The 27,393-nt window shown below is 38.5% G+C and overlaps 1 pseudogene; it reads left to right on the forward strand.

The window, feature by feature from the left end:
* Nucleotides 1-897: 897 nt before the first annotated feature.
* On the forward strand, nucleotides 898-24,463 carry LOC127672655 (zinc finger protein 431-like; annotated as a pseudogene).
* The last annotated feature ends 2,930 nt before the right edge of the window (nucleotides 24,464-27,393 follow it).

Raw genomic sequence — 27,393 nt, forward strand, 5'->3', positions numbered from 1 at the left:
AACCACAAAAAACACCTGTCTTGTATTTGTAATATAAGCATATTTGTTTGTGTTTTTTCTTTTTTGTTTTGTTTTGGTTTGGTTTGTTTTTTGGATTTTGTTTTTTCAAGACAGGGTTTCTCTGTATAACCCTGGCTGCCCTGAAACTCACGTTTTAGACAAGGCTGGCCTCAAACTCAGAAATCCGCCTGCCACTGCCTCCCAGAGTGCTGGGATTACAGGTGTGCGCCACCACCGCCCGGCTGTGTGGTTTTTCATCCACATCTTTAGTATTGAAATTTGACCAAATGTTATAGATTAAACTTCATATTTCTGCCAGGTAAATACAGATGTTCTGTGAATTTATAATTCTTTGTAGGAACTTTCATAAAGAACTTTGTGTTCAGTATCATTTTTTCCCATGGTTGTTTTTTGTAGGGATTAAGGGTCTTAAAATATACATTTTAGTCTCCTAGAACACATTACAAAGGGCATGCCGGTGTCTAGGTAAATGGAATACACCTGCCTGTGCCTCTGTGATTAAAGACATGAGAAAATACACACAGATTGCCCATCATGTTTGTTGTTAACAATTGTTCATACAATTTTTCAGATGTGTGCTCGGTATTGTGGATCTGTTTCCTCTGCATCTCCCTCTCAATTTGCATTTTTCTGGCAAAACTGTACCCTATTCAAAGTTTTCAAAAGTAACAGAGGTGTATCTTATAATTAAAGCTCCTTCTAAAATGACACAGTAATTATAAAGTCTGAGTCAGAAAATAAGCAGAGCAAGCATGAGAATTATGTGAATATATATTTGAGAAAGCATAGATTTATTTTCCGGTGATGTTAGTATCATGCTTTGTGTTGTACATGTACGGGATATTTAGGATGCCGTGACTTTTGATGATGTGCATGTGAAATTCACTGAGGAGGAGTGGAATTTGCTGGATCCTTCCCAGAAGAGTCTCTACAAAAATGTGATGTTGGAAACCTACCTGAACCTCAAAGCTATAGGTAAGACTGTTATTTTTTTTCAGAAGAAAACAAATGCTTGTTGGTTATTGATGATCTTCTATTATTTTAATTGTATGAAAATTGAGCTGAATAATTCAGTTTCACTGAATTTTCACTGTAACTTTCACAGTACAGTTAAAATTCACAGTATCTTTAATTTTGCCTAGTTTCCAATAGTATATCATTAATTTTCTTGTACTATGTTTTAGGCTATAATTGGGAAGAGCATCATCTTGAAGAACATTATCAAAGTTGTAGAAAACATGAAAGGTAATTTTCATGTGCAAGCTTATACAAATTTGTCTCTGAGGAAATTTTAATATCTTATGGAATCTCCAGTTAAAAGCAAGACTATAAAATAACAGTCCTTTAAGTGTAGCTATGATTATAATACTCTTACAAAACCATGTACCTCAAGATCCAATATCTGGTTTGTGTATCCATTTGTTAAATAGCTCCATTAGAGCTATGCTGTGGACCTGACATTCTGTATAGCCTCAAAGTATTTAGAAATTGCATAATGAATAAGGATAAATCTATATCCAAAACATTCTAATAAGCAGTTAGTCCATAGAAAGTTTGGTGATATTCATATTCTTGTAGTACTATGGATAAGTTTGGTGAGAGAGCATTTTATGAGTATCAAGAATGTTGTTGTGGAGAAATATTAGACTATATTGCACATGGTATGAGAAGCAAAAATTCAAACAGTGTGAATGCAATGTGTAAAACTTTCATTTATCATTCTTTTTTATTAGGTATATCATGTGCCACAATGGACAAAAATGATGTGAGCTTAGGCATATTGAAAGAGGAAACATATTTTTTTTTTGTTCTAAAACAAGAAGATACATAGTATTCTGACTTTGATAGAAATTAGGAATGTGAAAGATATTTGCAATTAGTTGGTTTTCTAGTTTTACAGGGAACCTCCCAAAACTTATAGTATATAAAATCTTTATGGGTATTAAGTATTTGAAATTTCTTCTGTGTGTCCTTGTTAATAGTCAAAAGTTTTGTAATTCACGCGAGAGGAGAAAATATGAATACAATCAGTGTTATAAAGATCAGAGTTTTTCTTTCTTCAGATAGTTAAAATACATCATATAAAAAGAGGGTGTTATAAATATGAGCCTTGTAATAACAATCACAGAGGTCTTGAACAACTCATGATGAGGGAGAATACCATGAACATATAAATTACTAAAACCTTAAGATCTGTTGCTTCTTTACCATTAGAGAAATTGTAAACTTAATTCATATTGATTACATGATTGATCAGAGTTATGAATGTGGTAAAGATTTCACATGTGCTAATTATCATTGCAGGAATGTAAGAAGATATACTGGAGTGCAACCCTATGAGTGTAATATATGTGGTAAAGCCTTTACAAGATGCAGAAATCTCCAATATCATAAAATAGCACATACTGGAGAGAAATCTTATGAATGTAATCAATGTGGTAAAGACTTTGCAGCACACAGTTATCTACAAAGACATAAAAGATCACATACAGGAGAGAAACCTTATGAGTGCCATCAATGTGGTAAAGCCTTTGCATGTCACAGTAATCTACAAACACATAAAAAAACACATACTGGAGAGAAACCTTATGAATGTAATCAATGTGGTAAAGCCTTTGCACAGCACAATGATCTCCAAAGACATAAAAGAACACATACTGGAGAGAAACCTTATGAGTGCCATCAATGTGGTAAAGCCTTTACACAGCGCAGTCATCTCCAATATCATAAAAGTACACATACTGGAGAGAAACCTTATGAATGTAATCAATGTGGTAAAGCCTTTGCCTATCACAGTAATCTCCAATATCATAAAAGAACACATACTGGAGAGAAACCATATGAATGTAATCAATGTGGTAAAGCCTTTGCACAGCACAATGATCTCCAAAGACATAAAAGAACGCATACTGGAGAGAAACCTTATGAGTGCCATCAATGTGGTAAAGCCTTTGCACAGCACAGTCATCTCCAATATCATAAAAGAAAACATACTGGAGAGAAACCTTATGAATGTAATCAATGTGGTAAGGCCTTTGCCTATCACTGTAATCTCCAATATCATAAAAGAACACATACTGGAGAGAAACCATATGAATGTAATCAATGTGGTAAAGCCTTTGCACAGCGCAGTAATCTCCAATATCATATAAAAACACATACTGGAGAGAAACCTTATGAATGTAATCAATGTAGTAAAGCCTTTGCAAGACCCAGTCATCTCCAGTATCATAAAAGAACACACACCAGACAGAAAACTTATTAATGTAATCAATGTGGTAAAGTGTTTTCACCAGGGATAAGTCTCCAAATTCTGTGTGCTGGAGAGAAACATAATGAAAATGATCATGGATTAAGTGGGAATTAGGAGGGTATCATAGTAGGATATGATAGACATGGGTGCTTGAGATTATTTCCACTCTGGAGTTTTTTGGGTTTTTTTTATGTTTTTGCGAAGAAGTTTGCTGCCCTTGTCTGAAGAGATTCTTTGATGTTTAGGTAAAGATGTTTACATTAATTGTATTGACAAAGTAAGTCATGAAAATCCCCACATAGAATTTGGCCTGAAAGGTTTTAACAAGCATAGAAACTAAGAAAGGAAAATTAAAAAAAGAAAGGTTCAAAATACAAGGCATCATCAGGAAGTTGAATGACGTTTAATCTTGTGATCAAGGATATTCAATGGCATTAAAGGAATGTTTACATTAGGACAAGATTACATTCAGCTAAATATATGGGTTTGCAGTTGTATGAAAGAGAACTGTATAATGTTAGGAATTATTATTATCTGGATACTGTTTTGATGTAGACACATGAAGATACAATTATGTGTCAAATTGCCAAGAGATAGATTTGGATTCTGGGTTCTGAATTTAAAATATAAGCAGAAAGGGTTAGTTCATGTCAAGATGTTACATGGTTTTTAACCCACCATTCACGAGACAGAGTCATACAGATCTTTGAGATCAAGGTAGATCTCTAAGCAATTTCCAGGAAAGCCAAGATTAGGCAGTGATATATTTGAAATATTGAAAGCTACTGATAATAGAATAGAGGGAGCCATGTTCCAGCCACGGTAAGCACCAGAACTCCGAGAATTTTATCATGAAGTGGTATTGAATATTGTCAGAGAATTTTACATTACCTCATGAGATGATCAATTCTTGTTTTTTCTTACACTTTAATCCCATTTTGTTGAACCATCACTGTTTCTAGAATCAAGCCTTCTTCATTGTTAATGGTGGACGATCTTTTGATGTGTTTTATATTTTATTTTATTTGTTTTATCTTTTAAGTATCTTTGAATCTGTGGTTTTAGGGATAATTCGTCTGTAATTCTCTTTTTATCACTCAGTCTTTCTTCACTGGAAATATGAGTAATCAGGGGTTCAGAAAATAAATTGAGTAATATTTATTTTGTTTCTATATTGTTGTATACACTGAATTCTTGTTAAATCCTCTTTGAAAGTCTGGTAGGACGCTAACCTAAAACTCATAGACGTGGGCTCATATTGGGGACATATTTTTAATGAATTCTGTTTTCCTTCATGTTTATGTCAGTTTAAGTTGTTTTCCTCTTGTTTAAATTTGGGATGTGGAATCTATTGAGGAAGTTAGCTATTTCTTTTAGAATTTCCAAGTTGGTGGAATGCACCCTTTTTAAACTATGTCTTTACTACTCTCTGGATTTCTTCATTACCTGTTATTTCATCCCCCATTTCATTTTAGATTTCATTAATTTGTATATTCTTTATCTTTTAATAGGGGTTTGTTTATTTTGTCTAATAAAAGGATTAAAAGACCAACTCCATGTTTCATTAATTCTTTGAATTGTGCTCTTTCTATTTTATCAATTTCATCCCCCAACTTGAAAATTTCTTGATGTCTCCTCCTTGTTTTCTTTGTTCCCTCACTTCTTTCGGTTGTAGCCTTTAAAACATGCTGTTAAATTGCCAGCATGGGAGTTCTCCAATTTTTTCATGTAGGCATTTTGTGCTGTGAACTTTCTTTCAGCTCCATTTTCATTTTCTTTGTGTTCCATGAGATTGTGCATGTTGCATATTCATTTCCAATGAACTCTAGAAAGTCTCTAATTTCTTCCTTTTTTCTGTGTAGACACATTTTTTCTCAAACATTAGTTTGTAGTCAGTTAGCTGTCCTCCCTCATCTCTTACAACACTGAGACATCAACGGGTTTTTGGCGCAGATCATATATTTTGTCTCATCAGAGAGTGTGGGGACTCCTGGGTCTGGTGCAATCAAGGACATGAGGAACCCAATTGCTAGGGCACACCCACTGAGCTTTCTTGTTGCTCTCTGGGGTGCAATTTAGTCCTTCCCCATCAGATCGGTCTTCTCCTTACAAATGGCCCCATGGATATGAGAGGTAACAATAGCACACCAGCCATGTGTGTCTTGTCTTTTCTCAGCTCTAATGACATTTCAGAGCTGCCAGTTCAACTTCCTGGGCTGACATTCCTGCCAGGTGTGGTCCTCCACATGTGATCTCGGTATTTGACACCACCACTGCCCCAGTGTACCCTTGTCCATCCTGAATGAGGCAGTTGCCATTGGTGAACCCTGTTACCCCTACTTCTATTTGAGCAGTCATACAGAGGCCCATCCAGTGAGGTCAGGGTCCAACAGCAAGGCAGCTGAGTCGTTATCCTGGAGGGATTCAATGAGTCAATGAGTCATTTTGGTATCATTTTTAACCCAGAAGCCATTGTGACTGAGGTGTAAATAGAGCGGTTGTTAGCTTGTGCCAATTGGTTACACATTGGCCATTGTCTAATGCCAGGACCCCTGGTCTGAGTATGCAATCCACAGGTCTACAAAGGTCACCTGAAGTTGGCAGAGTAAGGCTTTTTTCTTTGCAGAGGCTTAAATAGCCTCAATTTTAAGGCATCTAAGAGGTCCTCCATTTTTGTTTTCTTCTGTAGCCATTGGGAAGTCATTTATAAACTGATGAAGAGACTCCATTTGTAGGTTTTAGTACAATATAATGTTGAACTGTATGAAAAGATGATGGGTTTCCATTTTACTTTTAGGGTAACCCTGGTCTTGTGGCAGGGGCACTTTTGATTCTCAGGGCCCCCTTATCTCCTTTATTGAGGCTGCCATTTTTAGGCATCACTCATGGTCTTCTGATTTGGCCTTGGCTGACAACAGGATCTTTCCCAGGTCTCCAGTCTGTTGCTTCTGTCCTCCCATCTGCGTCTCCTCTGCAGTCTGTCCTCCATTAAATACTCTCTTTGCCACTGTCCTTAAATCTCTTAGACAACTCTTTCCTAACTACTCCACCCTCTGGGGCTTTGTCTTCATAGCTGGTGTTCCCTGATTGACAAAATCTCAAGCCACTGCTGCCTTTGCTTCTGGTGATTCAGGGTCCATGGGTGTGTATTGTCAAAAATGTCTCCATGACGCTCTCTAAAATAGCTGTAGGGATTTTATTTTCTCTCTGCCTAATATTATTCACTCTGGACAAATGTGTGAGCCATCTTGTGGCCACCTCGAGACCTGCCAGCATAGCCGGACTGTGGACAAAGGGCCTCCTCTTACCTTCAGTGTTGTTGCAATAACAGTATGGGTGAGTTAGTGTAATGCAAGCATATTGGGGCCAGTAACCAGCTCATACACCAAACCCAGACACTATTGTGGATGCCAACAAGTGTTTGCTGACAGGAGCCTGATATAGCTGTCTCCTGAGAGTCTCTGCCAGTGCCTGGCAAACACAGAAGTGGACTCTCTCAGCCAGCCATTGAATTGAGCACAGGGTCAACAATAGAGGAGCTAGAGAAAGGACCCAAAGAACTGAAGGTGTTTGCAGTCCCATAGGAGAAACAACAATAGGAACCAACCAGTACCCCCAGAGCTCCCGGGGACTAAACCACCAACCGAAGAGTACACATGGAGGGACCCATGGCTCCAGCCACATGGGTAGCAGAGGATGGCCTGGTCGGACATCCATGAGAGGAGAGGCCCTTGGACCCATGAAGGCTCATTGCCCCAGGGTAGGGGAAAAGCAGGTCAGGAAAGCAGGAGTGGGTGGGTTAGTGAGCATGGGAAGGGGGGATTGGATAGAGGGTTTTCAGAGGGGAAATGGGGCAAGGAGATAGCATTTGAAATGTAAATAAAATATAAATATAAGCATATGTATATATAATATAAAAATATATAAATAAATATAATCATAAGAAAAAAACACTTGGGAAGCAGAGGCAGGTGGATTTCTGAGTTTGAGGTCAGCATGATCTACAGAGTGAGTTCCAGGACAGCCAGGACTACACAGAGAAACCCTATCTCAAAAAAAAAAAAAAAAACAAAAGCAAAAAAATAAATGTAAATAAGAAAATATCTAGTAAAAAATTATTTAAACAAAACACAACATTACCTCTCATTGTGACCACCTTGAACGGGTAAACGTCAATTCACAAGTATCTTAATCACTGCTGTTGCTTTGATAAAATACTCTGTCAGGAGAACAGGTTTATTCCAGCTCACGGTTCACAGTAAAGTCCCTCATGGTGGGCAATGCCACTCTGAAGTGTGAAGCAGCTGCTCACTCACATCAGGTGTGTAAATAATCAGGACGCCAAGAGCGATGAACGCCTGCTGCTGCTCAGCCCCTTTCCACACAATGCCCTGGATCCTAGCCAGGGAATGGTGCTGCCCACAGTGGGTGGGGCTTCCCACACCAGTTAAGATAACCAAGGCCGCCCCTTACAGCCACGCCCCGAGGCACCTCCCCCTTGTTAGGATTCTGTCTAAGCTCCACCCCAGAGTTACCTGGCAACAGCCAGATATGCCCCGCCCCACCGTTACCTGGTAACAACCAGGTTGGTCTGGTGCACTATAAAAGGGGCTGCTTGCCCCTACCCCTCTCTTATCCTCTCACTCTCAGCTTCTCTCTTGCCCCTTCTTGGGGTTCCCTCCCTTCCTCTCCCGTCCCCCTTTCTCCACATGGTCATGGCCGCCTCTGCTTCTCTACTCTCTCCCTCCCTCTGCCTTTCTCTGCCTCTACTTCCCTCTTAACTCCCCTCACCATGCCCTGAATAAACTCTATTCTGTACTATACCGTCTTGTGTCTGGTAATCTCAGGAGGAAGCGATGCCTTGGCGTGGGCCCACTGAGGCACGCCCTTCCCCCACACCACCATTAGAACATATTCTCTCACCTCTTTCTCTTTTTATGATCACAACACCCCTGGCCACTCTAGATCTTATCCAGTAGACAATTGACGTTAACCATCATGGTGGCTGTGACACTCGGTCTATTTATCTAGACACTGGGGTCCTCTGTCTTGCTTTGCAAGAATATATGAAATTATTTTCTCAGATTAATTATAATATATAATAATATATAATGATATATAATATATTATAATATATAATATATGTAATTAATAATATAAATAATAGATTTTATATTAAAATATTTTATATTTCTAAAATATATTTATTGGAATTTGTGCATTTACTAGCTTTCCCACCAGATCTTAAATGTATTGTGTGACTGTGCCTGACCAAATTGACATTCAAAAGTTAAGGGGCTGGGTGGGTACAAACCAGGCCTAGAGACTCCTACATATTCTGCTCCTTGCTCCCCTCTCATTTCCCTCCTTACCAGGGGTACTATTTTCCTTCATTACTGTTATTAATATGGCTGCCCAGTGGCTTCGTTCCACATAGATCAAAGCTCTTCATAAGCTTTACCTCAGTTTCTCCCCTTGATCTGGGAGGGGCAAATTGCTAGTTAGCCTAGAATGACCCCTCCCACTCCACAGATGAGAACAAGGGCAAGGACTCAAGAACGGACTTGTGAGTGGAGGGAGCGCCTGGTGGCAGCCCTGCCAGGGAAACATGGCTTCCTAAGGACTGTGTGGGTGACATGGATTTCCCAGATGGCATTTCCACCGTGAGCAAAAATGGCCTCCACCTCCACTCTTTCCCCCAAAGTGACTCCCACTGTTGACTTCTTTACATCTCTGTGTAGGGTTGTCACTCTTTTGGTGACGTGCTGATCATCATGTTTGGGGAAATTTAATTTGCAATTATGATGGGAATTAAGTCTCTGGGTGGCTAAGATATTGTTCATCGACCTGTAGAAAGGAATGTGAGTTGACGTCACTTAATCATGACTTTCCCTGTTGTGCTACCACAGATGGCAGACACAGCAGCTCCCCCCGCATTGCTGATGGAGTCCATGCTGACAGCAACATGGGCTGAGCTGGATCACACGTGTGTGTTAGGCATTAGGGGTTCCACACAACAACACTATCCGGTACAGATATCACTTTGATAACTGTCATGGCTGCTGCTTATGCCTGGCGTGGCAGAGATGATGAGAGTTAATTTGTTAAATAAATGAGACAGTGGAGTTGATGTGTTAAGCAGGGAGCCCAGCATCTAATCAGTTATGGAGTGCTCAGGGCATGGTTATATTAAAAGCTTAGGCTGAGCCTTATTCAAGTGTGCATGCATATATTTTAAAAATAACAGCAGTGCGTTTAACATGTAGACAGACCCCAAAATTAAATTTCTTACAGGAATTAGGCTAGCCTCTCCTCTCAACATTGAGAACTAACATAAAATAATAATAATAATAATGAGTGAATGTCTCAGATGTCTAGAAAAGACAAAGATGTATAAGTTTTGACTTTTCCCCCTTAAAGCCCTCTGCAATAGACAAGCAATAAATAGGCTTTGATTTGCAAACTAAAACCTTAATTTTTATTAAAAAAACAAAACACAGTTGGAAGTGGGATTTACCTTGCAATCAAATGCAGACGTGTGAATCCTGAGGCTCAGTCTTAAGGCATCAGGCAGTGAGCTTGCAGGGAATTAAAGTACTGTTGACTTGTCAGGGTGAGATGAGGCTGTGGGGGAAGATGATGTGGGTGGGTCCTCCATGGATGGGTAAGGGGATGAACTTGGAGCATGTTTGAGACTGGGGGCACATTTTGCATGCTTGTCAATGGTTTTGGATTGTTTGCTTGTTTTTTTTTTTGTTGTTGTTGTTGTTTTGTTTTTTGTTTTTTTTTGTTTTTTTTGTTTTTTTTTTGTTTTTTTTTTTTTGTTTTGTTTTGTTTTGTTTTGTTTTTGAGACAGGGTTTCATCATTAGCCCTAGCTGTCCCTAGATATAGTTTTCTAGACCAGTCTGACCTCGAACTCACAAGATATCTGCCTGTTTCTGCCCCCCACCTCAAGTGCTCAAATTAAAGGTGTATTCCACCACTGCTTGGTTGTCCATGTTCTTTTTAAATATGGTAGGATGTAGACCAACACTGAGAGCCACCTGAGACCTGAGAACACATGGCAACTGCTAAGTGCAAAACCTGCTCTTGCTGTCCTACTGTTTTGTTAAAAAGGAAGGGAGTCGAGAGGGGTTTAGAAGGGTGGGAACTTCAGCAGCCAAGCCATTAGCTCAGGGGCTAAACTTTTTACCCATATTTTTTATTGACTGTGTTTGCAGTTATCACTGTAAAGCAGTAATGTCGCCCAGTGTTGTTTAATATTCCCTCTGATAAAGGTGTCCAAGCCCCGGATCCAGAGGTTGCTGTGTTGAAGTAACGTGCTGTAATTTCTAAATGTTGCCTGCAATCTTTGTTCTCAAACTGGAGTCGTTTGAGTAGCACACATGTAGTGTGTGATGTTTATTAACTTGAGTGTTTTGAGACAGGATCTTGCTCTGTAGTCTAGGGCTGCCCTAGAACCCACTACGTCTTCTAGGTTGGGTGGAGCTCACTGCAGTCTCCTGGTTGACAAGTGCCCAGTGATGTGTGTGTGGTGGTGGCAGTGTGTGCGTGCCTCACCTGTCTAGGCTGATGCTTTTAAAGATGCTCTTCATAGACTGGGGAGGGATGAACTGTGTCCTGACCTCAGAGTAGGTAATGAATTGATCAGCAACGACTAACTAATATCAAGGACATTTACTACCATTCTTTAAAAAACATAATAATTAGCCGGGCATGGTGGCGCACGCCTGTAATCCCAGAACTTGGGAGGCAGAGGCAGGCAGATTTCTAAGTTTGAGGCCAGCCTGGTGTACAGAGTGAGTTCCAGGACAGCCAGGACTACACAGAGAAACCCTGTCTCAAAAAACAAAAAAACAAAAAACAAAAAACAAACAACAACAAAAAAAACATAATAATTTTTTTAGGTGCAGTGTGTCTGTGAGCTTGGGAAAGCTGATGTTGGGAGTCCTACGTACTCTTCTGTTGTATGTGAACTGGGCCCCATGATGATGTAATGATATTTCCCATCTGGGAATTCTGCCTATGTGGATAACTCACTTTCTACTTTCATTGGGGGCTGGAAAGAAGATTTTGATATTATGAAAAAGAGGACTAGGAAGGCAGATGTGTGAAAAGATAGAACCTGGTTTCGCACAGCACAACAAACAATTCTTTTACATGATCCTGAGACTGACCCTAACTCTGACATTTCTTCTTTGTAAAATAGGGAAACTTTTGATTCAGTGAAACCATGAAGAATAATGGTGGCCATCTTGAACCTAACCCTGAGCCTCTCCCTGTGACTTATTCTAGATCTCTAATCTTATCTTATCTCCTTAATTTCCTAAGCATCTTTACCATAACAACCCTTGTTCTGATCATAACCATAACCCTCTAATCCCCTAGGGGTGTTTCTAAATTATACATTTTAAATTGAGAAACCATTTCTTACTCTTGATCTTTAGAGATGTTCTGACCCACCTTTGATCTAGACTAGAGATGCTTTTTCAACCTATATATGGAAAGGTCATTTTTGTTTTTTGTATTTGTACTACTTTATTTTACAAAACAAAAGAGGTTTGTTTAACATTGCTTTTTTTTAAAACTCGCATCAGAAGTAATTGTTTCCTAAGTACTCCCTGTAAGATCCTGCAATGTGAAATTAACCAGTTTTTTTATATATTTAACTTCCCTTGGCTGACAGCCTTTATCAGGACATTCTATTAATTACCCTTTCTATATACAGAGAAAGATTCATTGTCTCTATGATTTGAGACAGGCTTATCTGGGAAATCTATACTAATCCAACTGTGTGTTTTTTCTCTAATTTGGCACTGAAGAAAATTGTCTGGATAATAATAGTGTTCACCAACGATTGCCTTACATATCTGGCTTTTCATCTGAGGTCGTCTATTACCTATCATCTGTTTAAGGGAGCTTCAGTTTCCCTGATCCAAGCATTTAGCCATAAAAAAAAAACCTCTTGGTTTCTTTGTTTGTTTGTTTGTTTGTTTTGCGACAGATTTTCTCTATAGTCCTGGCTGTCCTCGAACTCACTTTGTAGACCAGGCTGTTATTCCTGTGTTAGTTTTCTGTCTAGATTTTCATAGTGTTGGCTGAGTGTGGCCTCTTTCTCTGACCTCTTTGATATGTTCAGGAGAGATTGCTGGTTATTGTTGACTGCTAGGAGAGCAGGTGGGCAACAAGAGATCTTCTTTTCAATCCACAAGGGGACATAGTCAGGAGAGAGGTGAGTCTGCCGGCATTTCTCCATGTCAGAGCGACGTTCATCTGAAGGAGCCTCAGTTGAGGGTGTGCTCTCATCAGAATGGTGGTTGTTATGTCTGTGTGAGGTAGTGTTCATGATTCTGAATGTGACAATATTCATAATCAAGTGGGCCTGAGCTGGATAAAAGAGCTACCTGAGCATGGGACAACGCCCAAGCAGGAGAGCAAGCCAGGAGACAATGCGTGTCCATGTTTTTACCTTCAGTTTGTAGCTCCAGTTTCATAAAACAGGCCTGAACAGACACAAAAAGTTTGACGATAATCCCAGGCATCCTATCACATCACCAAAGACGTCGGCTGGGTTTGAAATAATAAGAGAAGTCCCACATCAACATGGATGCCGAACAACACCCTACTCCATGATAACTTGGACAAGGATGAATTAAAGAAAAAACGATTAGAGTTTAGTGAAAATGATTGCAAAACAAATCCAAACCTTTGACACACAACAGATGCAGTGCTGATAAGAAAACTCACAGCTCTGATTATTTGTAATTCCCACAAAAAAACAAGGATTAGGTGAATAGTCTCCCGCTGACTACAGACAATGCCGTCCTCTGATGCATATGTGACTGGGGTCCCACCCAAGCACAAGTATGCTCTTTGCTGCATGGCTTAGACTCTGTGAGCTCCCAGGGGTCTGGGTTACTGATACTGTTGGTCTTCTTAAGTTGTTGGAATCCCCTACAGCTCCTTCCATTCTTCTTCTAACTCTTCCATAGGGATCCATGACCTGAGTGCAATGATTGGCTGTGAGTATCTGCATCTGTCTCAGTTGCTGTCAGAGCCTCTCAGAGGACAGCCATGCTAGGCTCCTGTCTGCAAGAGCATAGGGTTTCTTCCCTTCTCAAATGGCTGTCTCCCAATATAGATTTTTGTATTGAAAAGAAGAATTAAAAACAGTTTATGATAAAATTGAAGATTTTCGTGGAAAATATTTCTGATAATATAGAAGAGATATATAGAAAAAAGTTTAAAGTTTAAAATTTTCATGGAAAGTTAAAGAGTAAAATGATATACATAAAGCATTGCTATATTAATTCAAAAATAAAATAGAACCTTTTATGGTTGAATTAAAGTTATACATGGAAAATATTTCTGATAAAATTATAGAAAATTTTAGAAAAGATATGTTAAAATTGAAGATTATCATGGAAAATTTTATATAGATAAAATAATGGTAGGCATCCACTGTCAATTAACTTAGAAAGGTTTTTTATATCTACCATTTTATCTATAAAATTGCTATGGAAATATTAAATTTTAACGTGTTTGTCTACATACTCTTGAATTTTATTAGAAATATTTTTACGTAAATCTTCAATTTAATCTGAAAATGTTTGCAATTCCACTTTCAGTCAACTTAGAATTATTTTATACCTATCATTTTATCTGTATAATCTCCATGATAATGTTCAATTTTAACATGTTTTTCTATATATTTTTTCAAATGTATCAGAAATATTTTCCATGTCAATCATTGAGTTTATCAGAAAATGTTTACAATTCCAATGTAGTATTCACAATGAGACAGACCTATGCTTTTCCCAATCAGAAAAAGGGGGCTTCAGACCCACCAGACCTTGATGTTGGTGGTGACTCTATACTGACACTTTGAGCAGCCTGTACAAACCTGTTTTTTGTTATAAGCATGTACCAAGTAGCTGGTTGTACACCACAGTTGTCTCCTTTGTTATAGTTTGGAGACAGGTTTCTAAACAAACCTGATGAAGGAACATGGGAATCCTAACATCCTAGTCTCTAACCAGCCTGCTTTACATCCTATCTGTGGGGTGTGTTTAAGGCCGTCCTCCTTCAGCTAAATGCTACTTACTGTCACTATTTCCTAAGCTCGGTAAGACCTTTCCTTCACCAAATCCAACCTTCTACACCTCAGTTTAATATTGCAGTGCTACTCAACACATAGAGGCCTTTTAAATATTCCGCAAAATTAACTGCAGGTGGATCTTACACCTTGGTGTTAACTGCTAAGGGCAGAACTTGTAGAAGATTTCAGAGAAACCAGCGCTGTCCAATTTTTTATCCTGCCCATCGCATTTCTTCAAGCAAGCCCCTGGTCCAAGTATTTTGAGGAGATTCAGCCCTGATAGTGAAGTTATTCCGAGGTCACGGCCTGATCTAGCAAGGGAGGAGCACCACAAGGGACCTCACAGGTGCAAACATCTGGCTACACCTGGCCGACGCTTCCCATGCAGCTCTAGGGAGGACCAACCACCACTGCTCCCACTGCTCATATGCTTGCTCCTCCTCACTATGGGCAGTGACTCTGTGGTCAACATGTCTCAAAAACGGAACTTACTATAGACATTTACATGAATAAATTATGAAATTCAAAGCTAAATGGAACTTGAAAAAGGCCCAGTGCTAGGATGATTTTCCATGTAAATCTCCAATTTTATCAAAATTTTCTAATTCTCTCTTTATTTAATTTAGAAATATTTTTATTTCTATCATTTTAGAAGCATCCCTTTCCTTGTAAATCTTCAACTTTCACACTTTTTCTATGTATTTCTTCAATTTCATCAGGAATATATTTCATGAAAATCTTCCCTTTCATCCCAAATTTTTCTATGTCCTTGGTCATTCAATAAAAATAAAATTATCCACATTTTTTAACATTATTTTCCAAGAAATTCTTCAATTTTAACACATTTTTCTATATATTACTTCAAGTTTCTCGGAAATGTTTTACATGTAAACCCTCAATTTTATCAGAAAATGTTTCTAGTTTATTTTTCAATCGTTTTAGAAATTTTTTATGTCTTCTGTTTATCTGTATTATTTTTCAATTAAAACCTTCACTATTTCAAGTTCTACTTCATTTTTTTCACAAGTATTTTCAGTGAATGTTTCTACTACCTTTTTCAATTAGTTTAGAAATAGTTTATATTTCTAATAATATTTTATCTGTATTATCTTTTCTGATATCTTCAATTATAATACATTTCCTGTATATTAATTCAATTGTATTAGAAATATTTTCCATCAAAATCTTCAATTTTATCAAAAATTTTTTCTAGGTTATTGGACAATGTTCTAGGTATATTTTCTATGTTTACTATTTTACTATTATTATTTTCCAACTAATTCTTCAATTTTAACACATATCTATATATATATATATATATTTCTTCAACATTACTTGAATATTAGCTAAGATAAACTTTAATTTTATCAGAAAATATTTCTATTTAATTTTTTAATTATTTAGAGATGTTTTTTTGTACACAATACTATCTGAATAATTTCCCATGAAAAATCTTTAACACTACTTTTCTATACATTGCTTCAATATTATCAGAAATATTTTCCATGAAAATCATTAATTTAATAAGAAAATGTTTGTAAGTGCTTGATTTAGTAAAGATGATTTATCTTTTACCATTATTATTTTCAAACAGATTTTTCAATTTTAACACATTATTTTTCAATTTACTCCTAAAATTGAATTTGCCTACACATTTAGTTCTCTTTGTCAACTTTTTATGTCTATTTATTTTCAATGCCAAATCCCAATTTTAAATAAAATTTCTGTATATTTCTTCAATTTTATAAGAAGTATTTTCCATGAAAGCCATCAATTTGATTAGAATTTTTTACATGGTTTGTCAGTCAGTTTTGATGTATTATCTATGTGTACACTTTCATGTGTATTATTGTACATCAAATTCTTCAATTTTAACACACATATTTATATATTTCTTCAAATTCAGTGAAAATGTCACATTGGCATCACTGTCAGTCACTCAGAGACTGCTGGCCCTCCGCCTGACATCATGCCAACCCTGCCCCTCACCCATCTATTTCAGCCCCGGGCAGAAGCCATGTTGGATTCCCTGACTGTCACCCAGCAACCGCTGGCCACACCCGCTTCCCATGACTGTGCATCTCAGCCACTGGCGGGTGCCATGTTGGCGTCCCTGTCCATCACCCGGCAACCGCTGGACACGCCCCCTGACGCTCCCTGAACCCCGCCCCCGCCCCGTGACCCTGAACCTCAGCCCCTGGCTGGCGCCATGTTGGCCTCCCTGTCTGTCACCCAGCAACCGCTGGCCCCACCCCTGACGTCACCGCAGTGCCCGCCCTGCATCCTGCCTCCTGGAATGTCATCATTTTCTGTCTTTAATTTTTATGAATGAAAGTGGGCTGGGAGTTTGAATGTGCATGTTTGTCAGAGGTCTGGCAGAGGCGGGAAGGAGGTGAGCATGCGCATTTACAGCTACTGGAATTGCTTAGCTTCCCGGGCTCTGAGCAGCCCGGCCTGGAATTGTGGAATGGGACTGCATTCGCATGCGCATCTGGATGAAGATAGTGCTCCATGCTGTGGGTGTGTGTGAGCTCTCAAGTCACACTGCGCTATCCTCCTGTTGTCTCCACAGAAGCAGTCTGTAAGTTTGGAGAGGCCGGGCAAGACGCGGGCTCCACCGCTCTGGAAAGTTTACAGTGGGGCGGAGTCCAAACCCTCTCTGTGCTCTGGGCAGGGACAGTGGATGGGCAAGGCACGGGCTTCCCGCTCTGGAAAGTTTGCAGCGGAGCGGAGTGCAAACCCTCTCTGTGCTCCTCCAGGCAGGGACAGTGGCTGGGCAAGGCACGGGCTTCCCACTCTGGAAAGTTTGCAGCAGGGCCGAGTGCAAACCCTCTCTGTGCTCTGGGCAGGGTCTATGGCCAGGCAAGGCGCAGGGTTCCCGCTCTGGAAAGTTTACAGTGGGGCGGAGTGCAAATTCTCTCAGTGCTCCTCCAGGCAGGGACAATGGCCGGGCAAGGCTCGGGCTTCCAGCTATGGAAAGTTTGCAGCAGAGAGGAGTGCAAACCCACTCTCTGCGTGGGACAGTGGATGGGCAAGGCGTGGGCTTCCTGCTCTGGAAAGTTTGCAGTGGGGAGGAGTGCAAACTCTCTCTGTGCTCCTCCAGGCAGGGACAGTGGCCTCCTAGCACGACCCTCCTGTGGGAACAGAAGCCGAGCCTGGCCGCCATGGATCACTGGATCTGTGTGCCCGGCCCTGGCTTCTGGGTGTGAGCTGGTGAGACAGGTAGGGAATTCACAGGCCAATAAACTGCATCCTGATCCTTAACACGACAGGCCAGGCTGAGAAATGACAAAGACCTGGTAGAGTTTACAGAGGTCTGGGTTGGCGCTTTCCCAAGGAACATTAATGATCAAGTTGCAGCTGGCTGGGGTGAAAGGCTGTGGGATGGGCGGGGCTAGGTCCCAGGGTAACTTGTTTTTTTTTAGTTTTGTTAATTATTCCTGTGCTAGTTTTTTTTTTTTTTTATTATTGCTTTACTTTAGATGCTTAGTGTTTCAATTACTGTACAGTAAAGGGACTTTTCCCCAATCTGTTTGGTATTTTGCATGCTTTTACATTAACTCTGGCTATACATTTATAATAACTCTGGCTATTCTTACACAGGCACCTTCTTTAGTTTAGGAAATTTTCATTTAGGATTTTATTGGAAATGTTTTCTAGACATTTATGCTGATTGATCTTCTTCACTCTCGCCCTCATCTTCTCCTTCTGAGGTGTTCCCTGTGGCTGTGCAGCTTGAATGCTTTTCTGTGTCCTGCTCTGAGTTCTGCTGTTGTGTGCTGTGAGGGGACCTCAGGGAAACGCTGAAATCAAGACATGGTGAGTACAAGATATCTGCCCACAATGGGGAGTAACATGCAGCTGAGCAGTGGGACCTGGGGTGGTGGGTCCTCTATTGGGTTGGATCAGAAGCATCAGCCAGATGTGACTTCCTGTGAGGTTTCTAGTGGTGCTATTTACTTCATAGTTCAGGCCATAATCTCTGAATAATAATAAGATTCATATTGTTCTTCTTTTTACTAGCTGAATAGTATTCCATTTTGTATATGAACCACATATTCTGTATCCAAATTTTGGTTGGCGGCCTTATTGATTTTTTTCAGTTTCCAGCTGTTATAAGTAAAACAGATATGAACTTAGTGGGACACATGCTCTAGGGGGTAGATGTCCTAAGAACATATCCTAAGTGTAACATGTCCTCCTGCCAAATCTTAAATTCATGGAAGGAGTAGGCAATGTGTTTCCTAGTCCCAAGAAGGAACTTTAAATAAAACCTGCTGCAAATATGGACCAAGTGAGGCAGAGTCCATCACCTTAGACTCCAAACTTAAGAGGATCTTTTATATGGTGTGGCTTCTGAAAATTGACAGATGATAAATTTGAGTTCCTGGATTCTTCCAGTATGGTTTCAATTTTGCCCGATTCCAGTCATATTTTGGCAGAGTCAGAGCCATGGGAAGACTCCATGAGAGTTCATTGCACTGAAATTGTGAGGATGATTTTTGAGTTGCATTTTGCGACCACAGCTTGTTGAGATAACTAAAGCATTGGTAAATCTGACATGGAGAGATGTATACAAGGAGAGGATGTACCCAAGCTGTTACAGGAGGTGACCTTCAAGATTTTGCCTTGTGTGTCAGAATAGACTATAGATGTTTGAAAAGTGTAGGAGTTCCTGCAGACTGTTAGGATCCCTGAAGAAAAACTGAATGCATTTTCGTCACAGGAAGAATATTTGCCCATAGTGTCAAGGGTCAGGATGCAGTTGATTGAAACAAAAAGCTTCTAGATAGGATGATGTCTTTGGATGCTTGTCTGTCCTGTCTGTCTTTCTTTCTGAAGATTGTGGAAGATCTTCTGGTAGGATCCATTCCAGATACCTTCCAGGATAGTGTTTATAGAATGAAAATTTTATTTTTTCTCTCTTTTTTTTTTTTTGCTTTTCCAGTAATTTATATATTCATTGTCACCCTTATCACTATCCCCATTATGTGTCCCTTGCTATGGCATAGTCCCTCCCCCAGTCTCCTCTGTTTTCCTTTGAGAGGTTGTGGTGCCCCCAGGTATGCCGAAAATTGGTGCATCAATTCTCTTGTGAGTTAAGTGCATCCTCTCTCACTGAGGCCAGACATGGCAGCCCAGTTAAAGAAAGAGATTGGAAAGATATCCACCCCCCACAGCTATAGGGAAAGCCCTTGCTACAGTTGTTGTCAGACGACCTTCTGAGTCTCTGTGCTGCACATGTGCTATATATGTGCCAGGGGACTTAGTCCATCCTGTGTATTCTATTTGGTTTGTGGCTTAGTCTCTGAGTGATCCCAAGGGTGCTTGTTACTTGAGTCTCTTGGTCTTCCTGTGGAGTTCCTATCCTCCTCAGGAGTTTCAGTCTTCCTGCCAACTCTTCCATAAGATTCCCCAAGGTCTATGCAAGGTTTGACTCTGGATCTGTGCAGCTTTTTCAGTCAGCTGGTGGGTGGATCCTCTCAAAAGACAATTAATCAAGGCTTCAGTGTGGGAGCATAACAGAGTGTCATTAATAATGTCATGGATTACTCCTGGGCATATACCCAGAGGATTCCCCACCATGTAATAAGGATACATGCTCTACTATGTTCATAGCAGCCCTATTTATATTTGCCAGATGCTGGAAAGAACCCAGGTATCCCTCAACAGAAGAGTGGATGCAAAAAATGTGGTATATCTACACAATGGAGTACTATTCAGCCATTAGGAACAATGAATGCATGAAATTCTTAGGCAAATGGATGGAGCTAGGGAACATCATACTAAATGAGGTAACCCAGACTCAAAAGGTGAATCATGGTATGCACTCACTAATAAGTGGATATTAACCTAGAAAACTGAAATACCCAAAACATAATTCACACATCAAATGAGGTACAAGAAGAAAGGAGGAGTGGCTCCTGGTTCTGGAAAGACTCAGTGAAGCAGTATTCGGCAAAACCAGAACAGGGAAGTGGGAAGGGGTGGGTGGGAGGACAGGGGAAGAGAAGGGGGCTTACGGGACTTTCGGGGAGTGGGGGGCTAGAAAAGGGGAAATCATTTGAAATGTAAATAAATTATTTTGAATAAAAAAATTAAAAAAAATAATGTCATGGATTGGCGTTTGTCCATAGGATGGCACTCTCAAGTGGGGCAAATTTTCATTGGCCATGCCCTCAGTCTCTGCTCCAGATTTTACCCCACATTTCTTTTAGAGGGAAAACATTGTGTCCTTGATGTGTTCTGTGTTGTGGTTGAAACTGACCCTTCAACTTTCTTCTCATGCTCCCATATATTCACGATAATCTCTTTCCTTAAATAATATAAAATGCAATATACACATTTGCTAATCAGTGATAATCTATTTTACAAGTCTAGTTGTTTTATATTTTTCTATTTATTTTATTTTTTGCTTTTCTTTTTCAAAACATATTTCTCTGTGAACCTTGTCTGTCCTTAATGTAGGAAGTGAAACCGCGAAAGACACATGTCTTGTGCTTGTAATATATGCATATTTTTGTGCGTTTTTTCCTCCACATCTTTAATGTTGAAATTTGGCCAAATATATAGACTATATTCTATTTCTCAGAAAGGCATATATTCATGACATCAATATTATCTGAGCATTCAGGTTCATTAGGTTTCACATGAATGCTGTTCTTTCTCAGTCTTGTGTTTGTTCTCAAATGTTTGAATAAATGGAAATATTTTGCCTGTGTGCTTGAATATGAATATCATCTTTGTCTCATCTTTAGTGTTGTCAGAGGATAGCCTCGGAACTCCTGATCTTGAAGTAATGAGTAGCTGTTGGTCCCCCATGTGTTTAGGAGGAATTTTCCACCATTATGTGTAAGACCAGCAGGTGCTTTCCAATGCTGAGCTCTCTCTCCTACCCTAAGTTGCTTATTTATGATCAACATTTATATTACTATTATTTTCATCTGTCCATTTGTAACAACTTAATCATGTATTCTCTTTTAGTAAAATTTTATTAATGTTATATTTTAAACTGTTACACTTCCTGTTTCTGCCAGATGATTTCAGATGTGCAGTGAATGTATAATTCTTTGCAGGAACTTTAGTAAAGAACTGTGATTTCTATATCACTTATTTCCTTCGTTGATTTTTGTATGGATTGAGGGTTTTAAAATATAACTTTTAGTCTCCTAGAACACATTACAAAGGTCATGCCAGTGTCAAGTTATTAGACATACACCTGCCTGAGCCTCTGTGATTAAAGACATGAGCAAATACACCCAGCTTGCCCATCATGTTTTTAGTTAGTAAATGTTCATACAATTTTTCAGGTGTGTTCTCAGTATTGTGGATCTGTTTCCCCTGCATGTCCCTCTCAGTTGGCATTTCTCTAGCAAGACTGTGTCCTATTCAAAGTGTTCAAAAGTGACAGAGGTGTAACTTATAATTAAAGATCCTTCTAAAATGACACAGTGATTATAAATTCTGAGTCAGAAAATAAGCCGAACAACCACGAGATTTATGTGAATATATATTTGATAAAGCATATATTTATTTTCCGGTGATGTTAGTATCATGCTTTGTGTTGTACATGTATGGGATATTTAGGATGCAGTGACTTTTGATGATGTGCATGTGAACTTCACTGAGGAAGAGTGGAATTTGCTGGATCCTTCCCAGAAGAGTCTCTACAAAAATGTGATGTTTGAAACCTACCTGAACCTCAAAGCTATTGGTAAGACTGTTATTATTTTTTTCAGAAGGAAACAAATGTTTTTTGGTTATTGATGATCTTTTATTATTTTAATTGTATGAAAATAGACCTGAATAATTCAGTTTCACTTAATTTTCACTGTAACATTCACAGTACAGTTAAAATTCACAGTATCTTTAATTTTGTCTATTTTCCAATAGTATATCATTCATTTTCTTGTACTGTGTTTTAGGCTATAATTGGGAAGACCATCATCTTGAAGAACATTGTCAAAGTAGTAGAAAACATGAAAGGTAATTTTCATGTGAAAGCTTATACAAAATTGTCTCTGAAGAAATTTTAATATCTTATGGAATCTCCAGTTAAAATCAAGTCTATAAAATAGCAGTCCTTTAAGTGTAGCTGTGATTATAATATTCTTACAAAACCATGTACCTCAAGATCCAATATCTGGTTTGTGTATCCATTTGATATATAGCTCCATTAGAGCTAGGCTGTGGAACTGACATTCTGTATAGCCTCAAAGTATTTAGAAATTGCATAATGAATAATGATAAATCTATATCGAAAACATTCTAATAAGCAGTTAGTCCATAGACAGTTTGGTGATATTCATATTCTTGTAGTAATATGGTTAAGTTTGGTGAGAGAGCATTTTATGAGTATCAAGAATGTTGTTGTGGAGACACATTAGACTATATTGCACATGGTATGAGAAGCAAAAATTCAAACAGTGTGAATGCAATGTGTAAAACTTTCATTTATTATTCTTTTTTATTAGGTATATCGTGTGTCACAGTGGATAAAAATGATGTGAGCATAGGCATATTGAAAGGGGAAACATAATTTTTTTTTGTTCTAAAACAAGAAGATACATAGTATTCTGACTTTGATAGAAATTAGGAATGTGAAAGATATTTGCAATTAGTTGGTTTTCTATTTTTACAGGGAATATCTCAAAATTCATAGTTTAGAAAACCTTTATGGGTATTAATAATTTGAAAATTCTTCTGTGTGTCCTGGTTAATAGTCAAAAGTGTTGTAATTCACACGAGAGGAGAAAATATGAATACAATCAGTGTTATAAAGATCAGAGTTGTTCTTTCTTCAGATAGCTAAAATACATCATATAAAAAGAGGGTGTTATAAATATGAGCCATGTAATAACTATCACAGGTGTCTTGAACTACTCATGATGAGGGAGAAAACCATGAACATATAAATTGCTAAAACCTTAAGATCTGCTGCTTCTTTACCATTAGACAAATTGTAAACATAATTCATATTGATTACATGATTGATCAGAGTTATGAATGTGGTAAAGAATTCACATGTGCTAATTATCATTGCAGGCATGTAAGAAGATATACTGGAGTGAAACTCTATGAGTGTAAGATATGTGGTAAAGCCTTTACAAGATCAAGTCATCTCCAATATCATAAAATAGCACATACTGGAGAGAAACCTCATGAATGTAATCAATGTGGTAAAGCCTTTGCAAGACCCAGTGATTTCCAAAAACATAAAATGACACATACTGGAGAGAAACTTTATGAATGTATTCAATGTGGTAAAGCCTTTGCAGCTCACAGTTATCTACAAAGACATAAAAGATCACATACAGGAGAGAAACCTTATAAATGTAATCAATGTGGTAAAACTTTTGCACATCACAGTACTTTCTAATATCATAAAAGAACACATAAGGGAGAGAAACCTTATGAATGCAATCAATGTGGTAAAGCCTTTGTATTTCACAGTTATCTCCAAAGACATAAAATGGCACATACTGGAGAGAAACCTTATGAGTGCAATCAATGTGGTAAAGCCTTTTAACAGCGCATTCATCTCCAAAGACATAAAAGAACACATACTGGAGAGAAACCTTATGAATGTAATCAATGTGGTAAAGCCTTTGCACAGCTCAGTACTCTCCAATATCATAAAAGAACACATACTGGAGAGAAACCTCATAAATGTAATCAATGTGGTAAAGCCTTTGCATTTCACAGTGATCTCCAAAGACATAAAATGACACACACTGGAGAGAAACCTTATGAATGTAATCAATGTGGTAAAGCCTTTGCACAGCGCATTCATCTCCAAAGACATAAAAGAACACATACTGGAGAGAAACCTTATGAATGTAATCAATGTGGTAAAGTCTTTGCAAGATCCAGTCATCTCCAATATCATAAAAGAACACATACTGGAGAGAAACCTTATGAATGTAATCAATGTGGTAAAGCATTTGCACAGCGCAGTAATCTCCAAAGACATAAAATGACACATACTGGAGAGAAACCTTATGAATGTAAACAATGTGGTAAAGCCTTTAGAAGACCCAGTCATCTGCAGTTTCATAAAAGAACACACACCGGACCGAAACCTTATTAATGTAATCAATGTGGTAAAGTGTTTTCACCAGGGATAAATCTCCTAATTCTGTGTGCTATACAGAATCATAATGAATATGATCATGAATAAAGTAGGATTTAGGAGGATATCATAAATTAGGATATGATAGACATGGGTGCTTGGGATTATTTCCACTCTGGAGATTTTTTTTATATGCTTTTGCAAAGAAGTTTGCTGCCCTCATCTGAAGAGTTCCCTTGAGGTTAAGGTAAAGATGTTTACATTAATTGTATTGACAAAGTACGTCACGAAAATCACTGCATAGAATTTGGCATGAAAATTTTTAACAAACGTAGTAACTAAGAAAGGAACAATAAAAAAAGAAAGGTTCAAAATACAAGGTATCATCAGGAAGTTGAATGACGTTTAATCTTGTGATCAAGGATATTCAATGTCATTAAAGGAATGGTTACATTAGGACAAGATTACATTCAGCTAAACATATGGATTTGAAGTTCTATGAAAGAGAACTGTATCATGTTAGGAATTATTATTACCTGGATACTGTTTTGATGTAGACACATGAAGATACAATTATGTGTCAAATTGCCAAGAGATAGATTTGGATTCTGGGTTCTGGGTTTAAAATATAAACAGAAAAGCTTAGTTCCAGGCATGGTGTTACATGCTTTTTAACGCACCATTCACGAGACAGAGTCATGCAGATCTTTGAGATCAAGGTAGATCTCTAAGCAAGTTCCAGGAAAGCCAAGATTAGGCCACGATATATTTGAAATATTGAAAGCTGCTGATAATGGAATAGAAGGAGCCATGTTCCAGCCCCAGTAAGCACCAGAACTCCGAGAATTTTATCCTGAAGTGGTGTTGAATATTGTCAGAGAATTTTGCATTACCTCATGAGATGATCAATTCTTGGTTTTTCTTATACTTTAGTCCCATTTTGTTGAACCATCACTGTTTCTAGAATGAAGCCTTTCTCATTCTTAATGGTGGACGATCTTTTGATGTGTTTTATATTTTATTTTATTTGTTTTATCTTTTAAGTATTTTTGAATCTGTGGTTTTAGGGATAATTGGTCTGTAATTCTCTTTAATTGCTCAGTCTTTCCTGACTGGATATATGAGTAATCAGGGGTTCAGAAAATAAATTGACTAATATTTATTTTGTTTCTATATTGTTGAATACACTGAATTCTTTTTAAATCCTCTTTGAAAGTCTGGTAGGACTCTACCCTAAAACTCATAGACGTGGGCTCATATTGGTGACATATTTTTAATGAATTCTGTTTTCCTTCATGTTTATGTCAATTTAAGTTGTTTTTCTCTAGTTTAATTTTGGGATGTGGAATCTATTGAGGAAGTTAGCTATTTGTTTTAGAATTTCCTAGTTGGTGGAATGCACCCTTTTTAAACTATGTCTTTACCACTCTCTGGCTTTCTTCATTACCTGTTATTTAATCCCCCATTTCATTTTAGATTTCATTAATTTGTATATTCTTTATCTTTTAATAGGAGTTTGTTTATCTTGTCTAATAAAAGGATCAAAAGACCAACTCCATGTTTCATTAATTCTTTGAATTGTTCTCTTTCTATTTTATCAGTTTCATCCCCCAACTTGAAAATTTCTTGATGTCTCCTCCTCGTTTCTTTGCTCCCTCATCTCTTTTTGTTGGAGCATTTATAACATGCTGTTAAATTGCCAGCATGGGAGTTCTCCAATTTTTTCACGTAGGCATTTTCTGCTGTGAACTTTCTTTTAGCTCCACTTTCATTTTCTTTGTGTTCCATGAGATTGTGCATGTTGCATATTCATTTACATTGAACGCTAGAAAGTCTCTGATTTCTTCCTTTATTTCTATGTAGACCCATTTTCTCTCAAACATTAGTTTGTAGTCAGTTAGCTGTCCTTCCTCATCTCTTACAACACTTAGACATCAACAGGTTTTTGGCCCAGATCATATATTTTGTCTCATCAGAGAGTGTGGGGACTCCTGGGTCTGGTGCAATCAAGGATATGAGGAACCCGATTTCTAGGGGCCACCCACTGGGCTTTCTTGTTGCTCTCTGGGATGGAGTTTAGTCTGTGCTCATCAGAAGGGTCCTCTCCTTACAAATGGTCCCATGGAAATGAGAGGTAGCAAAGGCACACCAGCCCTCTGTGTCTTGACCCTGGGGAAAAGATAACCTGACCACAGTGAGGAAGGCACACCTAAGTCTATGAAACCACAGGAAGTAGACACATCAGAACCGGAAATGACCATTTGAAGAACAGGAAGTGTACATGCCACACCCAGAAGTTATTGTGATGTCACAGGAAGGGACTGGCCCTATTCTAAAGTGAGTGTATATCACAGGAATTGTCTCATGTTTTAGAATAGTGCCCATTCTATGACCGGAAGTGAACGTCACTGTTACAGGAAGTAGCTGTGGCTTGATACGAAGTGACTGTAACATAATAGGAAGTTTTGTTACACCACAGGAAGTGGCTCTAATGGCTTTAATGTCCTTTCTTATATCTAATGACATTTTCATTTCAGATTTCTGGGCTAACATTCACAGAAGAACAGACATGGAATGCAGTCACTGATAAGTGGATATTAGCTTAGAAGCTCTGAATACCCAAGACACAATTCACATATCAAATGATTCCCAAGAAGAAGGAAGGAGAGGTCCCTGGTCCTGGAAAGGCTTGATGCAGCATTGTAGGGGAATACCAGGACAGGGAAGTAGGAGGGGGTTTGATCAGAGAATGGGCAGAGGGAAGAGGACTTATGGGACTTCTGGGGAGGGTGGAACTGGGAAACAGAAAATCATTTGGAACTTAAACAAAGAATATAGAAAATAAAATATTTTAAAAAGAAAACTAAAAAAGGTCTCACCTTCACCTTACATAACTTTGAATCTTCTACCCCAAGGGCAACAAGATGTGCTGACATGGGTGTCCCTCT

Source organism: Apodemus sylvaticus, chromosome 22 (assembly GCF_947179515.1).
Source record: "Apodemus sylvaticus chromosome 22, mApoSyl1.1, whole genome shotgun sequence".
NCBI classification, from domain to species: domain Eukaryota; kingdom Metazoa; phylum Chordata; class Mammalia; order Rodentia; family Muridae; genus Apodemus; species Apodemus sylvaticus.